Source organism: Anser anser (assembly GCF_964211835.1).
Source record: "Anser anser genome assembly, chromosome: 1".
In the NCBI taxonomy this organism is placed as follows: domain Eukaryota; kingdom Metazoa; phylum Chordata; class Aves; order Anseriformes; family Anatidae; genus Anser; species Anser anser.
Window position 1 is genome coordinate 39,213,887 of NC_139720.1, and position 27,651 is coordinate 39,241,537.

General features: G+C 39.3%; 1 long non-coding RNA gene across 10 annotated transcripts; it reads right to left on the reverse strand.

Annotated features, from left to right (window-relative positions):
• Positions 1 to 12,069: 12,069 nt before the first annotated feature.
• Positions 12,070 to 25,385, reverse strand: LOC310880575. Of its 10 annotated transcripts, XR_014571768.1 has the most exons (9): positions 24,601 to 25,385; positions 24,350 to 24,420; positions 23,256 to 23,346; positions 20,482 to 21,237; positions 19,993 to 20,385; positions 18,077 to 18,269; positions 16,518 to 16,666; positions 15,117 to 15,230; positions 12,070 to 13,984 (listed from the first exon to the last, which is right to left on the reverse strand). It is a non-coding gene; the product is annotated as an uncharacterized lncRNA (long non-coding RNA). The 10 variants fall into 10 exon arrangements; XR_014571766.1 differs by lacking the exon at positions 16,518 to 16,666 and having other exon boundaries at positions 18,112 to 18,269; XR_014571767.1 differs by lacking the exon at positions 16,518 to 16,666.
• Positions 25,386 to 27,651: the final 2,266 nt, after the last annotated feature.

A 27,651-nucleotide genomic window follows, 5' to 3' on the forward strand; every position in this document is an offset into this window, starting at 1 on the left:
TTGCAGAGAGTGAGGCAATTCTGTAAATGCATAGTATTTTCATATGAAATAATACTATAAGGTAACACACATAGCATTGCCATTCATCAACAATTTGCTGCTGCATATGCTGTACTTGTTTTTACTTGTAGACCACAAAGTGCAGATATTTTTCATGCAATATTTAACGAGTGGTAGTGTTCTCACAAGAGTGTAGTATTTTCTATAAGAACAAAATGTGGTAATGTTGGGTACCCTCAATTTGAAAAACAAAACAAAACAAAACAACCCCCTAAACCCTAATAGTGCCTAACAGAATTTGTCCCACTTCTTTTTTTTTTTTTTTTTAATCAAGAGGAAAATATTGTTTGCAGTTACAACATTTCTTCAAGGTTATTTAAGCATTCGAGTGTTCTGTTTATTGTACTGATTATGACTAGCTTTGCCAAACCCAACAAATTTTAAGTCACTGCTTTGATAGTCTACCATTCCTTCTGTTCAACATGTGGCTTCTCTAGCATATGGATGTAATATTTCATATTCCACTTAATACTTCTTGTTAAAACTCCAGTTTTCCTGCAAATCTTGGTTCTTTCACCTTCTATCTACCCTGCTATATCCAATCTGACCCACTTATGACATGCCCAAGGCTATCATAATAGTCTCTTCTAAATCCTTCTGTTAAACCCGTATTCAGATCTGGTTAGATTTGCTACATTTTTAAGAACTTAGCTATGTGTGTATCAACATCTTTCCAACGGGGCTAGCATCAAATAAATAAATAAATACACTGTCTGGAGCTTTTCTACCTAAATCTAGTAGGTACCATCAGTATGAAATGTGATGCTTTCCAGATGTTTTGGAATTTCTTTCGATTGTTGAGCCAATTCTATGACATTCTGAATGACAAAATCCAGAAAGTGATATTCTGAATACTTTCTTGTGGCAATAGTTAAGGGCCTGATCCTGCAACATATCGAGCATGTCATGAAAGGTCATAAATGCCCTTAAATCCCACTGAACTCAGAAGTTAAGAATGAAATTTAAAAACTGTATGAGATCTTTGAGCTTTCACAGCATAAACTCTTGAGCATTGGTAATTGAGGATACTCTGCTTTTGGAGACATATGTTACATATAGTCACAACAGTTGAGGAAATCAGTATATTTAGAACAGGAAATCCCTTTAATACACATGCCAATTAGATCAGAATTCTCTTTGAGGAAAAACATAGCTAGTTTAAGAAACATATTGGTTTCCAATACACTTGATTCTTGAACAAAAACATCTGCTAACAATGCTAATCATGGTAGAAAGAACATCATAATTAAAAATGCATTTGACATCCAAAAGCTAAGATACAAAGCAAGGATCTCAGTGGTTTTTTTTATTTGTTTGTTGTTTGTTTTTTTTTTAATCACTTGAAAGAATAAAGAGTTTCATCCCTTAAGTGACGTCCTGATTCAGAACCAAAAGCTCTGATGATTCTTTACCTTGAACTGGACACTTTTTTTTTTTTTTTCCTAATGGAGACAGAAACAAGCCCTATGCATTAACCTAATAAATTACACAAAAATAATTGCACAGTGGCAGTTGCTCCCACTTTACCCTTTTATCTCTGTAGCTTACACAAACAAGGTGAAGTTTTCTTTCCAACTGCCTAAATTACTATTTCTTTGTATACTACGTGTATTTCTGTGACACCTATTTCTGTTTTTCTGTTGTTCTCAGAGAATGAATTTTTCAGGTGATCCACCAGAAACATGCTTTCCAGTCTTTGGTTTCCAAGATATACTATGTCAAATTCAATTCATCCTGGAATATTTAGGAAGTATTTCTGTAGAGCAGAAAATGGCAGACTTTCACCCTTCAAGCTCTTGTGAGTTTGATCCACCTCATTGGTCAGCATGTCTCAGGGGAATGTAAAACCATCAGGTGTAACCTTGACTTTTCACCACCATGTATTCTTGTTTTAATATGTGCACTCTAAGTGTTTCAGTTTTTCCTTAACTGTCGGCTTATGTTTAGCATTCTGAGCTTGTTCATTACTTCTCTGTGTTTCTCCATTGGTATTCTCTAGGGTCTTCACCCATGTAGCAAGTAACACACAGAGAAAAAATATTACAGTTGTAGCTACCTTTTAGTGATCTCCCAGTGTTCTTGCATCTACTTCTTGCAATCTCTCTCTCTTCTGAAGTAATTCATAGAGTGAAAAGACTTCAGTATTGACTGCTTAATTTATAATACAAGACTTTCAGGGTCTTTTCTAATCACTGTCTTACACATTGTGATTAAATGTTATTCAGTGCACTAAAGCTTTGGTTGAAGTAGGAGCCAATAATCAGATTTTATTAGAATACAATATTCACAAGAACATAGGTCATGAGGACTTATTCTGGCAATTTTCACCTCTGAAATCTGCAACACCTAATATACTTAATACTTCCACAGCTTTCAATAGAAAGGGATAGATCTTTGGATTTGACAAAGACTTTTTAATTTCTGAAGTGCTTCAGATTGCAGTTTCTACAGTTTATGATTACTTGTGGAGCTACAGTTTTGCTGTGGTCCTTTGGTTTCAGCCCTGAATTTCTCTCATTATGGCATTCGTACGTGAAGACCCTTCAACCTGTTTATTTCTCTCCTTGCTGCATATTGGCAAATTGGCAAATGGATAAACAGTTTAGGTGGTTTCCATCATTCAACTTATTTATAGTTCATAAATTAAAAAAAAAAATCCTAGAAATAAAATATGACGTACTTTTGGATCTTTACAATATATGATTTTTTTAAGCCTCACATATCACCAAAATATGAAGTTACTTTTGACATTAACATTGGTCTGACTGTCTACAGAAAAGCAGGAAGTAAAGATACATTACTAAATTTTACCAGAACAAAATGAATCTATTCAAATGCCTGAAGCATGCAAAGCTGGTGATGTATTATGTTACTGTGATAGAGTGACCTTGTACTATTGACAGGAAAGGAGGAGCTCCTTCACAACATCAAACTGTTGCAAAATTAACAAAAGCCATAACAAGATGAGAAATATATCTCCTAAAAAGGCGAAACCTCAAATCATGGATATCCTGACCATCCTGATGGGAACAGAGCTGATCTGCCATGTTGGTAACAGATGTGAGAAATATGATCTGCTTCCTACTAGAGAAAGGACTGTACAGGACTTCATCTGTTTTCATTTCTTCTGAGGATATGGGAGGGCTTCTCTGCCAACTCAATGGGAAATAGACAGCTCTATGGTTTTTCCGAGCTAAATTATTGCTGCCTCCCTTTGGTTTGAAATTTTTATATGTAAAGTGCTAAATTTATTCAAGTACTTGCTAGCATGTTAAAAATAGTCTAAACTTGGAAACAAATATGATTTTCTCTCAAATTAAAGGCAATAAATATTTGCATTTTCTGAGTGTTAGTTATAGCTCCTTTTGAAGCTACACAATCCCTTTTAGAGTGTCTGAAAAGGAAGTAATAAGAGGCTGTGTCCCACCTATGAAGCAGTGAGCCACAAAGTGTTTGATGCATAGTGGCTATGTTTATAAAGTAGTATGAGAAGGAGACCTCCAGAAAGTTGAAGGATTGCATGCTAGGATAGATTAATATGCTTTATAGAAAAATTCAAGAAGCTAAAAAAAGAAAAAAGGCCAGAGATGCAATTAATGAGTGATTAACACTCAACACTAAAAATTCTTATATTTCTTTCTGTAAGGCAGTAGGGTTTTGGTAGGTCCAGATGAGGATGGCATGTGCAACTCAGTTCTTCCTAAAAAATCAGATCTTTGGTCCCTTTTTGCCTACAGCTTTCGCTAGAAATGGTCAGTCTGCAGGACTGCAGCAAGAGACAGGTAAAGATCTCTTCTCTCTTTCCATCTCTCTTCTAAGAGATTTTTCATATTAATGTTTTAGAAAGATGAGGACAAACACTCAGTTTTGTCCCTTCCTTGACTCACTAGTAGTCAGGTTTCAGGGGAAAAAAATCAACAAATTCAAGTTTTCTTCTGTGACAAAGAATTTCTCTTTATTCCTGCCACCCTAATAAAGATCCACCCTTAGCTCCATGAACAGATTACCTGTTTTTATAAACAGTGCTTCTTCCCTACATCCCGCTTAAGAGGCAGCATAAGCCTTGTTCAAATTCTTCAGTTTGTCCATGTTGTTCACTAATCAAGGTCTGGCAGATCAGCTTCTTCCTAAACACTTGGACTTCTCGAGACATAGCTAACATGATGTGATACTCAGATCTATGCAGGGATCACAGGACTCTCCGGTGGGCTGCCTTCTTTGGCCACTCCTTGCATAAGATCTAGCCTAGTGACTCAAATGCAGATTCAGCAAGCAGTCTTAGCACTTAAATCAATTGACTCAAAACAAAAAACCAAAAAACAAAAAAAACAAAGCAACAAGAACAACAACAACAACAAAACCATAGTGCCTTCTGGACCGCTGCAGCACAATCAGCTGCAGCACTCAGTACCTGCAGAAGATCCATATTCAGCTGCAGACTAAACTAGGATGTCCTCAGAGATCCTGGCACTAGACATGTTCAGGCAACTGATCCTTTAAATGTTTGTTCTCCCCCCTTCTGTGAAGCTTTCAGTAAGGAATTTGGAGAGTATTTTTTCAAGGATGTTAAATAGCCGGCTTATAACTATGAAATGAAAAATGACATTAATTCAAATACCAGAGAAGAAGGTGAATATAACTATATCCAAAGACTTTGGACAGGATCTCTAGCTCTTGCAAACCAACAAACAGATGTATCTCCATTATATATGAATAGATCATGTATGTAGGCTAGACAGGTAGATAGGCTTTGGGATATACTGTGTCCTTACAGAAGGATACTTTTGAACTGATTCCACAGAAGCAGTCTAGTGCCTGACAGGGTTTTGGCAGCCAAGGAATGCAGCTGAGTGTTGAGCCCGTATCACTGATCCAACGCCCCAGGAGACTCTGCATCTCTGGAAAACAAGCTCACCCTGCTCATGTCTCCAGCTTAGGTCTGGTATTGGCCTTGCTGGACTCCACTCAGTTGCTACTCCAATGCCTCTGCTCTCTTTAGCTGGAAAGCTTCAGTAATTTAGGCACAGCAGTGACCTGCTTCAGCTCTCAAAAGTCTCATGTTCACATGGTTCGGCACCTGAGCTGATACCAGGGGGGTCCAGTGCAGGGATACCCACGCTCGTTCTGCATGAGCTAGTTCAGGGCTGGAAGCCATCGTACTACCTAGGTTTCTGTGGACCAGAGTGTTGTAACACCCAGATTATCCTGGGTAACAGACAGCTGATGTCAGTGATGCCATATTGACTTAAACCAGCTGGGGATCTAGTCCTTCATGTGCGACTGCAGAAAGAAAATATGGAGTGAACTTCCAGAGGAGATTAAATGAATCCAGGGCCTGACCACAGTTCAGAAGCTCTGCCAGCCCTTTTTATTCGATAGAGTACATTTTATCATAACCAGAACATTTCTCATTCTTTTCCCCAAAGAACATCCCATGGCAAACAGAGTTTTCTAGAACTGAAAAAGGAGAAGAGCCAGAAGAGCCAGTCCATCAAGGAGTATACTGCTGCCCTCTAACTTACATGGGAAGTGTTCAGATAACATGGTGGCTGGCAACACAAGTCCCTAAAATAAGGTTTAAGCCATCAGTGCAGGAAAAGAGTTGGAACAAGAGATAACAGAATGGCTAAACCCACAAATTAAAAACAAAAACAAAACAAAACACTTTTTCCAGAAATTATATGTACTGAAACTCAATTGATCAAGACTGATCTTTGAAGAATCAATTCTGATATCTCTGTTAGGCAGCTAATGTGTAATGCTCCAAAAATAGTAAGAACATTGCTTGCAGTAATCCAAAGCAGTCTTCTCTGTCACTGCTACTCTCCTCCTCTGCAGTTCAGGGTTTAGTGCCATCCTATTGCTTAAAAAATTGTTTCTCTCTTGTCTTCTGGATGCTTTCATTACCCATGAATGCACCTCAAGCCGTTGTTCCTGTTCAGTAAGATCACATAGTGTTTTACCTACTATGAAAAGTTTTGGAGAGGAAGAAAGATTCAGTTTATCTAAAATGTTCCTGTTCTCTATAAGAATCTAAAATACTTATTTTTTTTTGTAAAAAATAAAATAAAAAAAAAAAAAAACAAAGAAATCATTATGTGGTGAAAGGCCTTAAATTATAATGGAAAAAATATAAAAGGGTAATTCCAAAACCACTCTTTTTTTTTTTTTTTTGTAATAAAAAGAGCAGATAAATCAGTTCTTCCTAAGAAGAAACATTTTTTCCTTTCAAGCAGGAAAAAAGAATAAACTTTTTTTCCTTTCACATTAGATGTCTAGTTTAGGCTACCTGTCTAAGCTTCTGCCACAGTTACCAAAACAAGTGGATATTCACTCTGAAGAACTTATACCATCCAACCTATATACCTTTCTCTGATTGTCCTAAATCAGTCCAATTAGAGAAAACTCTCACCATTTCTATATTTAGGTATCAAAAAAAAAAAAAAAAAAAAAGAGTTGAAGTTTATTGCTACTGAAGACTTTGTTTCTGGTTACCATAAACCTTCAGAAATACTTTTCTGCAATCAAAATAGAACGAACTATACACAAGCAGACCAGCGATGGCATTCATCTCTCTTAATCATCACTGCCTATGCCAGAGCTAGCTATCTGGACTTCTTTTGTTATCAGTAAGGAGACAACAACAACAGAAATGTGGGCTGAAAGGGATCTATGTGGGCCCATCTAGACCAGAAATGTCAACAGCACAAGATCAGGCCAGTGCTGGCTTTGTCTTGAAAATATCCAATGAGGCATATATCACAGTCTTCTTGTCGGGCAGCTTTCGCAGGTCTTTCCAGGAAAAGTCACCTGTAAGTGTGGAATTAGACAGAGCCTCTAACCTGTTTTACATGGCTGCTGCAGAATGAAGGAGCTGTGCCTCAGCTTGGGCAGCCTACAGTGACCGTGTCAGATGTGGACGGTTGGCAAGGTAAAGCCAGTCCCAGTTAGTCAAGTAGCATGTTGTCTGCGGTGAGACTTAGCTCTCCTGATTTAAGATATTGGGAAGTTTGAGTGTTGAGTCTAAGTCACACAGGCCTCTTCCTTGATCAGTGGAGAGATATTTCCAAAGTGTAATTCATCTCATCTTAATATGAGGTGGAATGAATTTCCCTCAGGAGATACGCAGCTATTATCAGCTATGGTGGGAGAGTAGATGAACAATTTGTGCTATAGGTCTGTATTTTAGATTTCAGAAATTTATGTGGTTTTGATTATATATTCAGAAAGATATTATGACAGTCAGAAGGTTAGGAATAGTAACTTCCAATCCACATATATAAATGTATATCCAACAAACATTACAAAACCTAGTTATCCTATCATTAAAAAATTATAACATTTTAACAATGCTTTGCATCAGCAGAAAGAAGTCTTGTGCTGAAATACTGCTCAGTCCTTAATTTTCCAGAAATCTCTCTTTAAAGAGATCACAGGAGAGTTGATAATAAAGAGAAATGCCTCAAGGCTTAATTTATATTTTCTACTTTTTCCATTTGCAGGAAAAATACCAAAGGCATAAACAGCATTTCTGTAACTATTTAGGGAGCTGCACAAATTTCTTAAGGAATTACATCTCAGTTTGAATAGACTTCACAGCAAAAAGAATCCAATATGGAAAGAAACATAAGCAATGCATGCTGAGATCCAGTTATGTCTAGAATAAAACACAGTTTAGCACAATAACATTTAATGATCCAATAAGATGAACCCATTGCTTTTCAAGCAGCTTTAGTCACTCAGCTGGGAATGATATAGTTAATAAAAGAATATTTAATACAACTAGGGAAGATTTTTCAAAAGGGTCACTAAGCTAAAAGGCAATCTATAGCTTTTTCTTTTTCTTTTTTTTTTTCTTTTTATGAACAAGTTACCTTCCTATTTATCTGCACTGCCCTGTGGCAGAACACTGACACTGGTATTTGCAGCCTTTGTCTCATTTAGAATAGATAATGCAAATATCTCCTTTTATTTTAAACAAAACAGGACTGGTTTATGAATTCAAGTAGAAGAGAGAGAGAAAGAGAAAGAGAGTGCATGAGAGAGAGTGATAGAGATTTATGATAGCTTAAAAACAGATGCTGGTAAAACGAGCAACAGCAACACGGCTGTGGCACCTCTGTTGCAGCCTAGATACACTGCACAGTGTCTAACTGATAATTCTGTTTCAAGGAGGAAGACCACAAAAGTTGTATTTTTACAGCTGAAGACCCATTCTCTATTCCTTTCCTTCGATGCTAGATGTTTAATCATGTAACAGGGAGATGCCTAGGTCAAGCATCTTTAAAAAGTCTGAAATTCTTAAAAATTTCTTCTGTTAAATGTGCACTCATTTCTCCAGCTCGTACAGATGAATATTACCTTCATGTATAGATGAACTATAAATGAGATCTATAGATGAACTATAGATTGACTCTAGATCTTCTACATACGATCTCTATAGGTTTTCACAGATCTCTATAATATATATAGAGAGAACAATAGAGTTCTTTATAGATCCCTAAAATATATAGAGATCTAGAGATTTTATAGATCTCTATAATATATATAGAGGGAACTATTAAGATCTATAAAGATATACAGATGAACATAACCCAGAGTAAACCCAGGCCTGGTCTGGCAGCTTGTAGCCTGGATGACCTAACAGACATATTAATGCTTGTTGATGGAAACAGGGCATGAAATGGCATCTCTATCACAAACCATAAAGATCTGTTGCTCAACAGAACAAGCAACAGGGTAAAACATTATTCCATGCAGTCAGTTTAAATGGCTAAGATTTTGGATGTTTATTTGTGGTGAGTAGTCTCCTATATATTTTTTGACAGGCTCTGCCACTGACCACAGAGTGCAAAAAGAACTGCAGTATAAGCAAAACTACTTTGTAGACAGATGTCAACTGCCTTGAGTCTCTCCTTAAGCAGCTGAGCATACACCAGTTATATCCAAGTTGCTGGGGTTTGGCAGGTTGATGCTGAGCTCTTGGTTCAATCATGTCTTCAGTGAACTCTTCACCTTTGTTTTAGGCCTCTTCAATTTGTTTGGCATACATAGCAGAACTGAAGATTTACCAGCCAGCCCTGATGACCACCCACTGACATACAAAAACCTCTAAATATTATCTCTCTCTTTTTTTTTTCTTTATTAGGTAAATAAATATTTTTGGTTTTCTTAGTTTGGTTAAGTACGTATTTCTCTATATATCCTATGGTCAGAATAAGCATCATAACTGAGGTCTGTGTCTTCTAGCTCTGAGCAAGATAATAGAACAAGGAAAGTATTACTATCTTTGTGGCTCCTTTTTATCTCCTCCCCACTGGATCTTCACATGGACTTACGAGAAACCCATCACACAGTATCACAATAGCTACCCTTGGGTACAGTAAAAGCAAGGGTCACGTTAGGGCTGGCTGAAAGGCAGTAATTCCAACTCATTAAATATACTGAGGTTTCAGAGCCTGTTCCAACATGAACAAAACCAATATCTCCTGTTATATGTGGATCAAGAAAACAAACCTATTCCAGGAGACCAGCTGGAATATTATCTGTAACCTACTGATTAGTTACTCACCTTGGGGAAAAAGAGAGCCAACCTCAGCTCCCCTCAGGGAACCACTCAGATGAGTGGAGTTGAATTTGGGTTTCCATCCTTCCAGGTAAATGCTTTTCTCTGATACACTCCTGAACCTGAGAACCTCATTAATCATGTTTTCAGAGAAACTGGTATGTTTTGATTTTTGGTTTTAATGAAATAGCTGTCATGGAAGAAAAGAGCTAATTCAAAGTTTGAAACAACCATAGCTAGAGAGTGCAGAATGAACTGCCCCTCGGATGCTTGGCCTCCTATTCCTCATACTGTTGCCTGTGTCAAAAAAACAGCCATACAAGGCTATTGTTTCCAGGCAGACAGGCGTCAACATTTCAGGGTGCATATAACAGAATACTTGGGGGTTTTACAAGCCTGAATATTTTGGGATGCCAGTTCAGTCCAGTGCCTTTCCTTACTTCAGATTTATGTTTGGCACGTCTAGCCAGTAGTAACAAATGAGGGCTCTTTCAGCCAGGCAAATATTCGCACCTGATGGCTCAGCACTAAAATACAGTCAAACTTCCAGAGTTTAATTCACTCTAGACCTCAGCCACACAGGACTTCCCAGCACTACAAATCACTCGCACTTTTGACAAAGGCAGACTTGGTATTTTAATATTGCGTATCTCCTTTTCTTCCTTTCAAAAAGTTCCAGTAAAATGGCATGACAGTTGAATATTTCTCAAGGTGAAATAAATTATGAGGACATGAGAATTAAATTACCCCACCAAAAAAAGCTTTATAAATCATTCTAATCTACATATCTAATTCACCTATTCCTTTGATAAGGATGTGGAGCCATTTTAAACCGATTTTGGAAGGAAGCAAGGATCCTGTTCTGTCAGTTATCTTTCTTTCCTTTCTCATAGTGTTTGGACCTAATCTGATATTAAGGTAAAGGTTTCAAACAAAATCATGAGAATTCTCTGCCAGATATAGGGAAAAGATCCTTGTGATTGCTGATAGTCAATGTGGATTCCCAGATGTATAACAAAGTGGAAGCTTGTGTCTTCATAAAACTCATTTAAAAAGTTAGTCAATCACAAGAATAGAGTGATTAGAAACTAGGTTTTCATAGTTCTGGTCCTTACAGAACTATATAGATTTTTCATTTTTTATTTATATATATTTTTTTGGGGGAGAAGCAGATTAAATAAAGAGGGCAGACAAATAAGGTTCTGTTCTGAAAGTATATCGACAGTCTCTAATCTTTGGTGAAGTATATATTTTTTATCAATAACATTTGATACTATCAAAGTGTGCATGAGGGTTGCATATGATACCAAGACCTTTGTATTTGATCTAATTTCCCAATTTACAAGTCTCTATTTCTAAAAGCAATAAAAGCTCCAAACATTTCACTGATACAGGGGCAAGGCACAGTAAAGGTACTTGCACACTACTCGGTTGAGGTGCAGATAATTATGCCAGTCTGTTGGTCCTCTTTAGCTGGTGGGAAGCAAAGATAGCCCACTTCTCGTATTCTTTTTTTTTTTCTTTTTTTTTTCTCCCTAGAATATCCCAACAGCTGTGTGATTTCACCTCCTCCATGAGACTGAGACTGTTGCTCCCAGGAAGGAGGATGGTCCCACCATCACCCAGTCGGGCTGTGTTTTGAAAATCCTCCTGGCTGCAGTGCAAGGCAGGAACATAGCTCAGCTGGGGAAGACAGCTGTGGGGAGGAGAAATAGGGGGTATTAACACTACTTCTTTCCTAATCCACTGTCTTAACTTATTTTAACTGAAGTGTTCTGGTTTTGATCAACACTCCACAAACTGCTCAATTTGGACGTGTTTTATCAAGGAAAAGTTCGCATTTTTCCCTTGCATTGTTCAGTAAGAATATCATTAAACAAAAAGTCCAGCTTTTCATGTGAAACAATTCAAGCACTGAACCTACAAGTTGTCATGTAAATGAGGTCCCTTAGTTTACTCACTGAAATGAAGTAAAAATTATGTTTCAGGATTTTCAGGAATAATTTTTTGAAACATGGACAGTAATAACAATAACAACATAGAAATCTAGTACAAGAAGTAGAAAATGAAACATACCATCTTTTAAAAATATTCTGTTTTCTTTATCTGTGGTTTTGAGAAAAAATATTTGTCAGCAGAAGTCTGTGAATAGATTCAATTAACTCCAAACTGTACTTTTAATTGGTCTGCTGAATACCATTTGTTTTTATAAATAAGGGTAGGAAATATTTTTCTGTGTCTTCGTTCATAAGGCTTTGGAAATTGCATATGCACAAAGACTGACAAAAATTTCTTCACATTCAAAGTATTTTATTTAACCTTTCTTTGTCCTTACCTTGATGTAATAACATTCTTTTAACAGGTTTTAAAGTCTACCAAGTGTTGACGTTAAATTGAAAGAAATTCTTGACCATATATATCTGTAAGCACTATTATCACAGAATTTTCATGACGTGATGCATATTGTGAATTTGGTTTTAATAATACGTAAATAAAAACCCAGTTTCTTCTTGGTCACCTTAGTAAACTCAGATAAAGAAGTAGCTGTTATGCACAACCAACTGTATTATGCATCACCGTCAAGGCAATTCCAACCTCTTTGTATCCATGCCTTAGGTATAAAACATATTTTGATGTCTTTAGTAGGGTATATATCTTTAAAGACTTTTGTTTTTGAAATGTCTTCCTGTTGTCTATATTACACAATAAATTAATTGCTAATAAAAATGAGTTTGACTCAGCCAAGATAGCAGTGAAGTAGTGGCTGTTGAGCTGCCAGCATGTAAAGCTTTGGTTCCCAGGCCTCCAGCCAGCACAGACTAAGCAGATTAAAGAGGTACCTTGCTCAGTGTTGATGAAAGATAGATAAAGGTCACACGAAGATACTATTTTGTGGTTTTTTGTTTGTTTGTTTTTTGTTAGAATTTCATATGCAATCTGTACATCTTAAAATACAGAGAGTACATTGACTCCATCCTGGACAAGCTTCAGTCTCTGTGTGCAAACCTTCTTCTGCATTGCAGATTAGCTTCCTTGCCTAGCATATGGTATCCCTGCATCAGTTCTATTTTGTAGAAGTGTACTTGATGAGGTAGCTTCCAAACTTCAGTCGACCCTTTTCACGTAGAAGGAACCTGTTTTTTCCTTGGTTGGCAACCCTAGCATGTCCTTATGCGTACCCGGGGAGCATCACCAGTACAGCTGTGATGGCTTCCAGCCATCAGCCTCCTCATTCAAAAGAGACGATTTATGAACTCTCTTGGATTCATCCCCATTCAAACTTAAATATGAATTTAATCCCTGGAAAGTCGGTGGTACTTAAATGCATACAGAAAGCTAAGCACAGGTTTGCAAAATAAAAACGGTTGGAGGGAAAAAGCTACATGGTTTCCTACCACCTTCTGCTTTGGCTCTTCAACCTCCAACCAGGTGGGTCCCACAACGTTCTGGCCAACCCTCAATTCCTTCTCCTAGAGAATGTTCACATTTATTTTATTTTTATTTCCAAGCCAGAGTAAAGTCTAATTTGAAATGGCAAGTACTATATGAAATGGAATTTCTTTCTTCTGCCCAGCTCAAATAAAGACCTAGAGTTGCAGTTTAAGTAAAAGATAATGATATTTTTATTAAACCAAGTGACACTTGTTAGCAACACTAAAGGGTCAAACTAGAAGTGAAGTTGCTTCATGATGCCCAAACGGGTAATAAAATGCAATTATTTCCTTCTCAAAGTGCCATGATGACTTTTTTCCACTTGTTTATATCCCATTATATGTTCCCTGAATATGCACAGCAGAGTCATTCCAATAAAATATTCCTGCCATGAGATTCCATGAAAACTCATGTTTATCTACAATATAAATATTTCTCTCACTTCCAGCTCAAAGCCCAGTTTATCAACTTTTTTTTTTTTTAAAAAAAAGGATTAAGTATTTTCTTTCCAAAACTGGACTTAGGAAATATATTTAAGTAGAACTATGAAATATTCAAGATTTTGTATCCCATAAACTAGAGAAACTAGCGCCACATATAAGGAATGCTGAAGTGATTAGCACGACATAGTGCCAAGTACACAAACGTATTAAGTGCAACCTGACATCTCTAACACCATAGTTTTAACTGAAGCAATAAAAGTCATAACTCCCATCAGATACACGCTGACCAAGGCTTATTTAACATCAGATGCCCATGGCAAGTGCCGGTCTGATATGCAGCCATGCACATTGTGAAAGGAAAGTGTTTTTTTCTTGGGGGTGACAAAATCTCACTACGCCGAGCATCGTTCAGTGCAGCTGCTGCCTGCAGTGTTTCCAGACTGCAGGCTCTTCAGGTGAAGACAGCCCTGAGGTGTGTGGCCTCCTGTGATGAGGAGAAAGTGTGATTACTGCTGGAATGTGGCTGCATGCAGTGCTACGAACTTTCTAACCTGATTAAGGCAAGATATTTATGAATGAAGGCAGTAGGATAATATGACCACATTTCATTTCTCAGCTAACTGGTTATGTAAATGGCCTTCAAGAGAGATTAGAAGAAATGAATATGCATGCATTGCTATCAGGCTGCTCTTGATCAGAAAAATACATTAGAAGGTTACACATACCAACTCCTGCACCTCTTGTTTCATACCACTCAGTAAGATTGAGCTAGCTTCTGGATTGCAGCTTAATGCAGCCCAGCCTTCTGGTTGTGTGCAAACAGCCTTTAATTAAGAAGAGATTGCAGCACTGTTTTGGTGTTAAATCTTTTGGAAGAAGTGGAAAGAAAGAACAGGGACAACGATGCGGCCGCAGTTTTCTGCCGGTCAGGCTTTGCCTGTTAATCCTATCTCCTCTCATCCTGCTCCTTCAGTACCAATGCTGGGAGACCTTCCACCCCCAGAGCTGAGCTGTGGGTAACCCTTCGGGTCAGCACAAACCAGCTACTGAAACCACCAGGAGATTTGTCATCACCTTCAGAGGAAACAAAAGAAACAAAAAACAACTACCCTTTTTGAATTTTGTCTAATCTCATTTCGCCTGTTTAATGCATGTATGAGGCATGTTGTTAATCCATTTGTTTCCAATGATATTTCCAGATGGGAATTTTCCCTTTGCTAGCTTTCAGGTCTTCCACCTGTTTATTCCCACTCTCAACCTGCTTAAGTAGTTACTTCTTTCTAATAGCATTACTTAAGTATTCATGTGTTTAAATGTTTCCTTCCTCTTCCTTCCAAAAATGACTTTCCAAAGCTGTGTATATTAAAATGTATTAACCTATCTCAGTTGTTCATATACAGTTGTCCTTTTAATAAATACTTTGCATTCAGTTTTGTTTCCATTTTTATTGATATATATACATCTATACCTTTAATTTATTTTTACACAAAAGCTTAAAAATTGAATCCCTATGCTGGAGCAGAGGCTATGCTTTAAAGATTGGTAAGACCTTGATCTTACTTATGAAATTCATTACCATATAGAAATCACTGCTTTGACAGCAGCACACATCTTACATTAAGTTCATGCGTAATTTGTCCTGCAGGATTCTTCCCTGCTTCACCCTCATGGGCCATGCCTTTAATGAAGCATTGGAGCTGGTGGAGGCCTCTTTCCTCATGTGAAGCAGGCTGGAAAAGCAGAGGAAAGCCAGAAGTGCTCAGTCCATTGCAACCATGGGAGGGAGTGCAGAAGAAGGGTTATCTCACCTGTCAGCCCATACCTACTTCATCTGGAGCCTCCTTGTCAGCTGGGATCGTCCTTTACAAGGGATATGTGCAGCTAGCACAGGGTGAAGGCTCGTAGGCAATTTCCAGACAAAATAGATTTTGCTTGGAAAATGCTGGCTCACTGAAAATAAAGCTTTTCATAGTGTGTGCCAGTTTCAATGAAACACTGATTTGGCAAGAGTTCTCTGCTGGGGAATGGAATTTCTGCTCAAAACTGCAGACAGTGGACCACCACCAAATAGCCAAAAACATAGGCCCTCAAATGGCACCCAAAATGAGGGAGGTCTGGGGCTCAAATCCTTACCCCAGTACAGATTCCACTCTCCAAGCACAGAAATTCACAGGACCAATAGCTGGAAAATGATGATGATGAAAAGGAAGCCAAACCTTTCATTTTTGTTAGCTTGTCATCATAGGCAACTGCAGAAATTTGCACTCAATAGGGCCCAATAATTATTCTCACTTGATAACATATGTGCAATGCAATTTTTCAGTACTACATTTGCTAGTACTGCATTAGTAGTTTATATATTAAAATTATATATGCATACCACAGTGCTAGAAAAGGCTTCTCTGCCTGGCTCTAGAATTTGTTGTTAAAGACAAGAATGTTTCTAAATAACTGATATAAAACCAACTACGTTAGGCTACCCTACCACCATTCTTTTTTTTTAGTGTAGTCTCTTTTCAGAGATACAAAAAACACTTTGATAGAAAATAAAATCTGAAACCTCTCCCCCCCTCCATTATACTTCAGTAATCTCCCTGACAAGTCAAACGTAGCAATTTCTGCTAGATGATTTATCTCTGGCTCCTGTGCTTTCCCAGCAGTTTATCGAATAGTCTCTACAGGACATTTGTGTGTGATTTTGGCACAGCAGAACAGGCTCTGGGAAGGCAAAACTCTCCTGGTGAGCCATCCCAGCTACAGCCCTGTACTCTTGTGGTAGGAACTGTACCTCAATGGGACCAAAAGGAAGAGACTGGAAAACTCTTAACATAAGCCTCAAAGGATATTCTGCAAAGGTGTTAAACTGCAAGCATGATTTCTATTGTGTCTATTGCTATAGCCACTGAATTCACAGTATTGAGTCATGGGATTAATTTTCATATGTGGCTAACAATCTTGTGCTCTAGAGAGAGATGCAGCATCATTTCTGTTAACTGGTGTTTTCCAGTAGGCCTTACCCAACGTGATATAGGTTTGACCAACTCTCTTAGTTCAGCAGAACATAGACACGTGGCAGAATCCAAACCTTTGGCCAGAACAGGGCTGTCTAAATGGCTGCCTTGTGCAGACATTTGTCTAAGTCTCGGTGGCTTCCATTTATGCAGGACTACAAAAAAAGAAAAGGTAAGATCTATTGCAGCCATAATGTTAACGGAGCTTAGACATGTAATCCTGGTTGTACAGCACTGGCGATCTTCTGTTTATACAGTGCCTTTTGTGCAGATGGATTCCAAAAGAGTACACAAAACCATGTGTGTATACAAGACTTCACCCAGCACAGGCCTGCAGGTCCCTTAGGAGCGGGGCTCTGCAGCTGTCCAAACAGCGCACAGCAGTACCCAGCAGTTCAGAGGAGAGGACATTTCAGGCTGAGGTTGGAGCAGCAGCTCAGACCCAACCTGCATTAACCCTCATGAGTGTTTAACTAGACGTATAGCCAAGTGCAAGCTTCACAAAGGATCTTACCTGCCAGCACATTTATCATCTCACTTGACCTGTGTCCTAGCTCTGAAATACAGTCAGGTAGCAACCTCCTTACAGATGACTAAGGAGAGAGATGTAGTCTCCTCAGAGCAGATTTCATGTGGTAAAAATGGCTTTTTACTTAGAACGTTTAATCTAGGAAATAAACAGAGCTGTCTTCAGTCCTGCTAATCTGTGTTTTCTAAACAGATGTTCAGTACACTGAAGTTAGAGGGCACGTATGCTGTGCTGAGGGCAATGCCTACCTCTGTTCAGTATCAGCAGTCTTAACCCATCTCTTGCGGCTAAAGTACCAAAGAAAACTTATCAGTCACCTGTTTGTAACACAGCAGGGTTAGGCATTACCTTGGTGTCTGCTTTGGTATGGCTGTATTAAGAGCTTAGGCACTGCCGAATGTGTGCAGAACTCTAATTCTGGATTTAGCTACTCAAGCCTGTCTGCATTTCTCTTTGAGTTCTTGGGTGAGTTAGGGATCTATCTGTAGAAGAGATTTTACAATGAACTAAGCCAGTTCTGCTCTCCATTTTGCATAAGAATACCCCATACACTTAAAAAAAAAAAATGACTACTTCTGGAAGGAGCTATAAGCCTGAGCCAAGGACAGTCCAGGGAAGCCTGCTGTTCTCCTAACCCAAACAGATCTGGGTACCCTCAGCAGGACCTTTCCCAGGGAGCTGTCACTGCTTTTTCTCCTTCCAGAGCAGGAATGGTGCCTGACGGTTTGTGTCTCCTAGCAGCCACCCTTTGAAAACGCTGGAGATAAATAGGCACTTCTAGGTCCTGATTCTCCTTATCAGCTCAGGCACCTGGGTTTTGAGAAAAGCAGACTGAAAAAGGGCACCTAAGGGAGCGCAATACGTCCAAGCTCTCAGAACAGTCATGGAGATCTGTTCAACTCAGTCACTGGAGACCAGAGAACGATTTAGTTCACTTTACAAGGTACAACTACCCTTCACAGCAAAGACCATCTCCACTGACACACCAGACACTTAATGAACAGGCTTAAATCCTGGACCCAAATCCTACCCTTACCTTAAGGTTGAGATGAATCATGGGCTGTTTCTTACCACTCATTAGGAAGGGAGCATCAACAGCTGATGAGTGGACATGTTCATGCGTTTTCTTCGCCTGGGTTATGCTCTCAAAGTAGTGCCTTTTCTAAGCTGCAAATCAGACTGAGCAGGTCCCATGCCACGTCTAGGTGCTCTGCTCCTCCTCCTTCTGTCTGCCACAGAGGAAAAGAAAGCATCGGGCAGCAGCAACAAGGTCCTCTCTCCAGCAGAGGATAATTAGGTGGCTGCACTGCATCTCCTGCACTGACAGCTCTCCTTCCCAAAGCTGGTCTAAGGGAGGTGTCTGAGCTGCAGCAGGAGCAGCAGGGCTGTTGGCTCTGGCAGAGCTGCTCTGAGGATCAAGGCAGGGACCCATGCAAGCAGCCTCACAAGCTTGACACTCACCCATGTACGCATAAGCTCTTATTTGCTAGGTGCAGGCTCTGCCTGCCTTTGCTCTCAAACACCTAGCTGCAAACAGCCAGGTTTGTGTGCAGACAAGACGAAATGTACAAGGGTTAAGGGGGTTGCTAACGAAGCAACCCTGCTCTCATGCTGTAAGGTCAATCTTTTAACCATACAGTCAGAGCTACTGAACTCACCAGAGCTACCAGAGGAAGGAAGGAAGGAAGATCAGCCCCTGGAGCTCTTTCAAATTAGGGTCCCAGTTCTGCCTGCAGGTTCCCTAGTGTTAACAGGGTTTTTACGTGGGTTCATGTTAGCAAACGGGGACCTAGTTACACCCTTCTGATTAAAACTAAACAGAATTTGACAGTGCAACCTTTTCCTTATGTCAGAAATCTACAGCTGTGTGCCAAATATGCAAGATAAAAGAATATAACAAAACTGAAACAGTATAAAAATACATTACAGTAAGCATATATTTTTATAGCTACATATTTTTTCCAGTTGATTCCATCCAGTCCATCTCTCTTCAAATAATTGTCATTAATCAAATACAAATATAGGCCCCTTGGGTCTAACTCAGACTTGAAGCTAAGCACATGTGTAAGTGTTTGTTGGTCTGGAGTCTTAGTTGTTGCAGTTTTATTGAGAAACAGTCTACAATACTTTTTTTTTCTCCACCTCCCCTCCTCCCACCCAACAAATCAAATTACAGAGGGATTGATCTAATCATTTTGAAAAATGTTTTCATATATCAAATATAGTCCTACCCCTACAAAAAATAGAAAACCAGAACAAATCTGCTTTTTCCATTGTCAACAGCAGATAAAGTCAAGAGTCTCGCTTTAAATCTTACAGATGGACAGCAGCTTCAGAGCCATGCAGTGCAGCAACAGTTATGGAGAAAACAAGTCAGTTCATAAAGTGTTGACTCACACAAGTCAAGAAAGGCAGGAGCAAAGGTTCAGGTAGGTGGCTGCTCCCTCAGGCAGTTCCTCCAAAGACACAAGAGGAGCAGCAGCCTTCTGACAAACAGCAAGTGCCTGGCTTTGGGCTCAGAACAAAAAAAGCCAGCCTTTACTCTGAGCTGTCAAAACAGAGTCAAAACCCCACGCATCCTCTATTGCTGGAAGAAATTTTACTGATTTCAGTGGGATTCTTTATGGTTACAAAGATAAGCATATGGCTCTGCTTTTGCATAATTCAGTATATAAAGATTTATAGTCTTGAAGATGTTTTTGCATGTATACACACACATATTTATATCTATGCATATTTGTTGTATGTATATACACATACCACGCATTAACACATACGCATAGAGGAAAATTGCTTTCCAACCCACAGCTAAAAAGGAACAAAGAAAAAGCCCAAAGCTCAATAACCCTTGGCACCTCGACAAATTCAAAGAACCTGAGAAAGCAGAAAGAAACAAGAAATCATAATGTGGCCTTCCCCACCCATCACGAGGAGTCCAGACTATACGCTTACCATGGTCCCAGGCTGTAATAGCATCCTCAGCCTTGTCTTTTTGTGGAAGCCTCCTTTCTGCAGGACGCTCCAGTATTTCACATTCCTGTCCTCCAAAAAAGAGGCTTTGGATATACAAAGTCAACCAGCCCTGAATACTTTTTTTTTCCATCACTAATATCCTGTGACACATACTTTTGTTTCCAGCTGTCCCATGCTTTGTAAGAGGAAGATGTGCCATTTCCCCATCTCCCTATGATAAACCTTTCACAGAACTCTGCGTTTGGAAACTGTTTGTTCTGAAGAAGTATACAACATCTAGGAGAAAACAAGACACGTTTATGCTTCAGTCTTGCTCTCGAAGAAGGGTTTGCACTGGGAACATTTCAACATAGAGTAAAACTTCCACCTTTCCTGTAGAGACAAAACATTAGATTGAGAGTGGGAATACAGATTTCCAGAAAAATAGAAAGAGGATTTGAAGATTGACATGACACCTTTTCCACACACCTTCTTCAAACTTCACGCATTACTGGAACAGAAGATGGATTGCTCAGGTTCTGTGAGATCAAGGTGCAAGACCTTCCATGAGAAAAAATTGTGTAGAGGCTAAGGGTTGAGGTATGCTTCAAATGTTCTCAAATATCTATTTCACCATGAACCAAACACAAAGACAGAAAGGGACTTCTTAATTCCACTCTTCTTCTTCCCTCTTCTTGTAGTAGGGGGATTTGCTTAATTCTTTACAGCTGACCCAGGCCTTCTACCCTGACAATCTCTGTGCTAAGTTTACGGCATGCAGCTGCGGTCCTTCTGCTCAGGGCAAGAATGTTAACCCTTCCCCTGACAATCCTTGAACTGGTTATTATACATAGTCCATCACACGTATCTGATTTGAGACACCACCAGATGGTTGTTATTTAGGTGAAAGCAGACCCAAATAGAATAATAGTCCAAAACACTACAAGGTCAGTTACTAAACTACTAATTTGCGATCAGAAGTTGGAAGAAAGAAATATGTTGGCATGGAGAAGGGGCATGGATGACAACTGCTTGAGTTCTTCAGTCCCTTTGCATTCCTCCTCTTGAAGAATTTTCAAACCTAAGCAGAGAGCTTTTTTCTTCCATCAACTATCTTGTTTGGGGGCTTGGGTCAAGTTTTTTTAATGTGCTGTTCTGAAACACAAACCTTCTTAAGGAAAGGTTGAACTTAATTCACAGCAGAGCCAGAAAAAGAGAGCCAACCTTCCACTGGCACTTCTACGTCTGAAAAGGGAAGAAAATTGACACCTGGAAATGCTGACATTTCAGAAAACAAATCTTAGCCATTTTGAGCACGAGTAGGATGCTGGCAAACAACATGACATTGAAGCAAGAGGAATGTAGGAAAACTTACAAAACAAAACCTGAGAGGGCTATTTAGGAACAAATAAATAATGAGTGTGCTTAGCAGTGCCACGGCTAATTAATTTGTATGACCACTTTTCAAGTCAGGGACAGAACCTGGTAGATACTACTCATCTTTCCCCTCATAACAGCTGCACAGATATTAACACTAGTGTCTGCAGGAGTCAACTGAAACCGTTGGCTTTATACCAGCCTACCTCAAATCAACATGATGGTTTCCTTTAGGGCTTTGCAGATAGTCGATATTTCAGCTGGGAGGCCAAGTTATACACCAGTTTGGTTCAGGCTAACCGAGTTTAGATTTTCTTTGTACTTGCTTTTCTCACCAAAGTGAGAAACTGGAAAAGGTCTGCTTTACAGGCAAATAAAATGAACAACAACAACAAAAAAACAACATGACTTTGCAAAAGTAACCTCCATCTTTCCATCCACCACAGCACATTTTGGGACCCCCTGTGGTACTGAGCAAAATTCAGCTTCTGTTCCATCTTCTGCCAGAGGCTCCTTTCCTACAGGCACATGATCAAGCAGTTAGACTACAGGACAAGACAGCACGGGATGTTATCAGCTTCCAAACCACCCCTGGAGCCAACCTGTCCCTTGATGCAGCCACCTGGCCAGCATGCCCTGACTGAAGGCAGCCCTGGGCAGGTGGGGTAGGACATCCCCATTCCACGGGACATACAGCACAGACTTGAGTCTCCTGCTTGACTTCTCCCCTCCTTGCCCCATCTCTTCCCCATAAGCCCACATCTCACTGGCAAGGGGGAAAAGCCAGTATTGTGTGATGGGGATATCTGCCTGCCTGGGGAGCACTGGGTGCACCAGCCTGAAGAGCCTGGATTAAACAACCAGTACATTTTTCTAAAGAGTATTTGCTGCAAACTGGGGCAACTTTTCTAATCTGATGTACACGGGACAGTCCTCTGTTCCCTGTGCACAGAGCATTCAACCCTTCTAGCATCAGGCATCAAGTCAGCTCACCTGGTCCCTGAGTCCCACTCTCTCCATGGTCTGTAAGGAAACACCAGAGTGATAGGGAAGCACCAGCTATGCGGCTGGCAGGACTGGGTGAGCACAGCCCAAACTCTTCCCGTGCTGCATCTTAGTGGAGGAGTCTCTGTTACACTATGACATGCTCTCCCATGGTGTCCACACTGAGTTCTCCCTTACATCCTGTTCAGAGAACTGCTTCGTTTGAGCTAGTTTATAAGTTGCTTAGTGAAGTAACTGATTTCTGAACAATCACATGCTCTACAGACCAGCAGTGCTCTATAATCATTCAAAGAACAAAAAGATGTATTATGACAACGTTTGGAATGCAAATGCAAATAAAATAAAGCCCAGACATTATAAGGTTTACATATATTTAGCCCAAGCAGAAGACAATTGGAATTAATTTAGTTCTTACACTTTAATATACCATATATGTATACAAAAGGAATGCATGTAAATCAAAAACAATTTGCAAGCAAAAAAAACAAACAAAACCAGGAACTAATCTGCAGCACTCAGTACACTCATATGGTGGATGTATTTTTGTCCCATAATGTTAGCCTTGCTGGGTTTTTCTTTTTCTTTTCTTTCTGCACTACTGTACCTAATTTGTTCTTTTTAATAGAAAACTTGAGCAAGTTTGGGTTGTAGGAGCTCTTCCTATACTGGCAAATAGCAGAACCAGCATCACAATCATCTGGGGACCCTTCAACTTAAACAATACTCATGCAAGTTATTTTCAGAGATGGTGTTTTTAGTAGGCAAACCCATATACCAAGGTTCTCAAAGGTGGATATTTTGTGGGTCATAACACAGAAACAATCTTCCTCCTGAACCTGCTTTTCCATATCAGGTTGTTGCCTTTTCATCTAGTTACGTACGGAAAAAGCAACTGCAATCCTCCAGGCCTGTCAGTGGATGCTACTTTCCCAACTCAGCCGAAAGGTAGTCATATCTGTGGGTCTGAAACTTCTGCAAGAGTAGAAAACTTCGATTTGTTTCTTGAAAGATGGGATTATAATGGAAAATAGCATTAGGTTAAAGAAATAGCACTGGTGGTATAATTTGGCAGTAATATAAAGGCCATCCAAACAAAAGGGTTTGCATTTCTGGAAAAATAATTTTAGTTTTGTGCCAACACCGTCTGGACTGAGAAAAAAAAAATGATTTACACCTTTCTAAAGCCTTGAACCCATTGCCAGAAATATGCAAGAAAAGTCAGAATCCTAAGGAGTAAATTTCTTGGGCTGCCATTTCCAATGAGTAAGTTTGATAAATAAAACTTAATTTTTACATCTGCCATGGATTCTGGGGTATGATTAATAGCTAGAACATTGTGGCCAGTAGCCAATGTATGTATGTGATTACAGCAATCTTAAATATAGTACATTTTGAATAAATATGCCAAATAAGAGTATAAAAAACAGTCCATGCATGCCTGGAAAAAAATCTTGTCACAATGTCAAATATTAAATCCTTATGAAAGTTAAATACCACAGGCATCGTTAGGCGAACTCACAGAAGCATGGGGTGCCACTGGCATCAGCTCAGCTTTGGGAGCTCAATCACTGAAACACCATTTCTGTTCATTTTGTTTCAGCTTATTTGCTACATATGGTAATGGGGAGAAGAAAAAAAAATGAAAAAAAACTGCTCTGCCAAAAGTATCATTCTAAGCTGGTTGTCTTTTGGAGTTTCTTGAAAAAAAAAAATTTAAAAATTAGACTCTGCTAACTCAGATTTTGTGATCTGCACAATTTCCCTCTCCTCTTCAAAAGGCAGCATGTTCTCACCTGTGCTGACAGCAACAGAAGGATAACAGAGAGTCACTAAACTCTTTTACATGACCACCACAGAATTATTTAATGGCAGTCTTGCAAGGAAGAGTTCACTGGGATTTCAGAGGAAACACAGGATATCTCCCAAATCCCTGTATCTGTAGGACAGGGAAATTTTCTTCTTCCTCTCTCCTTACCTTCAACTTTTCTGCTTCTGCAGTCTTGGTACTACTGACTCTCCCTTCAATATCTCCACCACGCCTGTGCTCTGCCAAGGAACAGAGTAGCAAGAGCATCATACGCACCAGGCAAGCAGCATGAGGTAGGAGCAAAAGGGGTGGAAGCTCCTAGAAGTTCAGAGCTTAAATAAGGCTTGTTCAAGCCAATCAGTAATCTTGGCTGTAATAATAGCCATGTGGTCTTAACAACTTTTTTGATGAAAACTTACTCTGTGTCTTTTGTGCACTAGGTTTCAAGTGCCTGAGCTCTGTGAGCCAATTGCCTTGCTGTACAAAATGGAAGGTAGTCTTCCAATGGCTTTAGGGTGTCTTTATTCTAGGATACCACATCTATCTTTGGTGGAAATCTTAGACACCAGGTTCCCATTTCTGCCAGCCTGTTCAGGGCAGAGATTTTTTCAGAGGTGCACAACATCAGCTATATAATAGAAACTCAATTGCAACCCTGACTTCTCAGGGAAGGAAGGAATAATTGCCTTTGTTATTAACAGCTGTCCTCTATCTGCCTCCAAATGGGCCAGGTTTCACCTGCTAGTTACATTCCTTACCTAGTTACACTCTAAATAGTCATCATCTCTAAAAGCAGGGCTTGCTCTGCTCTAAGCAGCGAACTCTGAGCCAACATTTGTATTAAGCAGTATTGACATCCAGTGGAGAGTTAGAATAATTACAGGCATGCAGATAACCCAGTGAAGTAGTCCAGTTTATATTCTGAGTTCAGCTCAAAAAGAGCAGTGTACTTACCTTACCCTACAGATATGATCTTCCTAGAAGATGTAACTCAACCTTATTGTAGTCTCTTTATTAAGAAAAACTGGAATATCATACAGACTCTACCATTTCTCTGCAAAGGGTTTTCTTTTGTACAGTTTCCTTTCCTTCCACATACTTTTCCTTTTTTGTTATGGTTGTTCAAAAGTAATGTCTGGGCTGCAGGCACTATTGTTTTCTCTCAGAAAGAAGATATCAAAGCATGTGTATGACTGTTTTCCAGGACGTGTAAAAACATGCCTGCCTTTAAAAGCAGTATTATAATGTAATTTAAACCCAGATTTGGAGCATCAGACTTGATCCCATTGCCTGATGTTAGAGAAGATGGACATGCATGAGCCATCTAAGTACTTTCTCATTGCTGTAGATGCAGTATGCAAACTGAAATAAAGGGAAAGTCGGTATGAAATTTGGAGCAGCGGGAATAATATCATCAACACTAGTCTAAGAATTTGGTGACCCTATCTGATCCTAAGAGAGTTATGTTCTTATCAAAGAAAGCTAATTTAAAAATGTCCACTTTTTCTTTCAAAAATTGTTAACTACTTGTCATAAAACTAACCAGTTTTGAGTTCTCAGCAATCAAAAGCTGAATAACCTTTGACAAAACTGGTGAAAATCAGGTAAAAACCACAGTTAGTGTGAAAGAAAAGAGAAAAGAAAACCCAAAATGTAACAAATTTTGTAGCCTGAAACTTCTGTCTTTGTTGCTGTCTTCAATCTATACCTTAGTTAAGACTGTCACTATCTGTTCTTTAGTAAAGACCATCCTGGGGACACTAGAAAGCTCCAATTATCAGCAGTAGAAAATAGAGAATTCATCCACCAGTCACCAGTTAAAAATTTACTTTCTCGATGTACTTTGATGGCCTGTGCTGTATGAAATGGTTGTATTTAGTTTTGCCAAAAGGCATTAGCATTATAGAAAAAAAAAGCTTGTAAGTGCTAATTCAGGCTTCAGTGAGTTTGTTGAACATCTGGTCCTGGTGTAATTGCTCAAAACTGCAGAAGACAGGGTGTCCAGGCATGCAGATGCAGATCTGTGGGAGTGTGGTATACTCCCTCCCAGTGTATTGTTCAGAGAAAAAAAAGTAGATATTAAAAAAAATATATGTCACGTGCTCTACAGGTATCGGGTAGTGCCCACACACTCCTGTCACCCCAAAGACTTTGAAGGCAAATGTTTTAGTCTTGAACAATCCCCCGGGGAGTTAGCAATAAGAGCACCCCATAGGCTTGCTGGGAGGGAAAATACTTAATACCTCACCCTCTGGTGTGCTTCCTTACACTGTCCAGGTACACCTGTGTCACAAAAGAACCTCACACCAGAGCCTCGTTAAGGAAAAACTATGTGCAATGAACAGTGGGAAGCTACCTGTAGCAATATAACATGGGCTGACAGGTCTAGGTGGACCCTGGAGGTGCTTGAGGAAGGCTGCTCAGGACAAATGTCTAGCTTCTGGGCAATGCTAGGAAACAGTATAGGCAGAAAGTTTCAAATAGGCAAGTAAAGCACTAAAAGGGCCATTTTGGAGTATGGTGTCCGTTTCAGAGAATGGTATGCTCTGGGATGCGCAGTACAAACTCAGTGTCCAGACTGAATGCACTGGGAAGGCTCTGAAGGTATCACCAAGACGTGAAGTGTGGGAGCCCATGGAAGGCCTTCACTGGAGAAGCTTTAATAAGTGAACTAACAGAATAGTTGCTGATAACATGCTGATATGGCCCAAAGCAACTGTTGTTTGAGATCAGGCCAAGTTTGCAAGACTCCTTGAACAACTGTAGGTTGTAATATATATATAAAACTATGCACATGTTGCTGTCTAATTCTCATGCTATAGTCATCTTGTAGGTTAGATTAGGACATCCAGTTAATCATTTGCTTTTGCTGCCTCCCAGATTGATTCACCTGCATAATTTAATTGTTCCATCTGCCCTTTACCTTAAAGTTTCTCCTTGTCACACAGAAGGATGCTAATTGGTTCCTACTCTTAATTATATCTACTCTTTCTTGCAAAAGAAAAGAATTCTGTTTAATGTATTCATTAATGTGTTCTCAGTACATAATTACTGTTGATTTTCCCAGTTTGTCTTGTATCTGTTCTGATTGCTCTTGATTTCTCTCAATTAGCGGATTTCCCTGGGATCCTTCACAGTATGAATGACAGGAAATGCACTACAAAGACCTGTAGTTAATAGATTTTCATGTCTCTGATTAATTTGTTACGTTTTCAAGGAAAAATTTGCAGGAAGCCACAAATTACAGGGTTTATAAATCAAGTAAATAAAAATGTGTGCATGAGACTATTTTAAAAAAACACAGAGATATTTGAGAAAGACCAACAAGCTGCAAAGAATTTTCAACTTATAAATACAATTCTAACTGTAGTATGCCAGATATTTTTCATGAAACGCACACCAACTGACTAGTAGGAACATCCTGAGGTTTGACAACCACAAGAGGTCCAGGTCATGTATTACGGACCCAT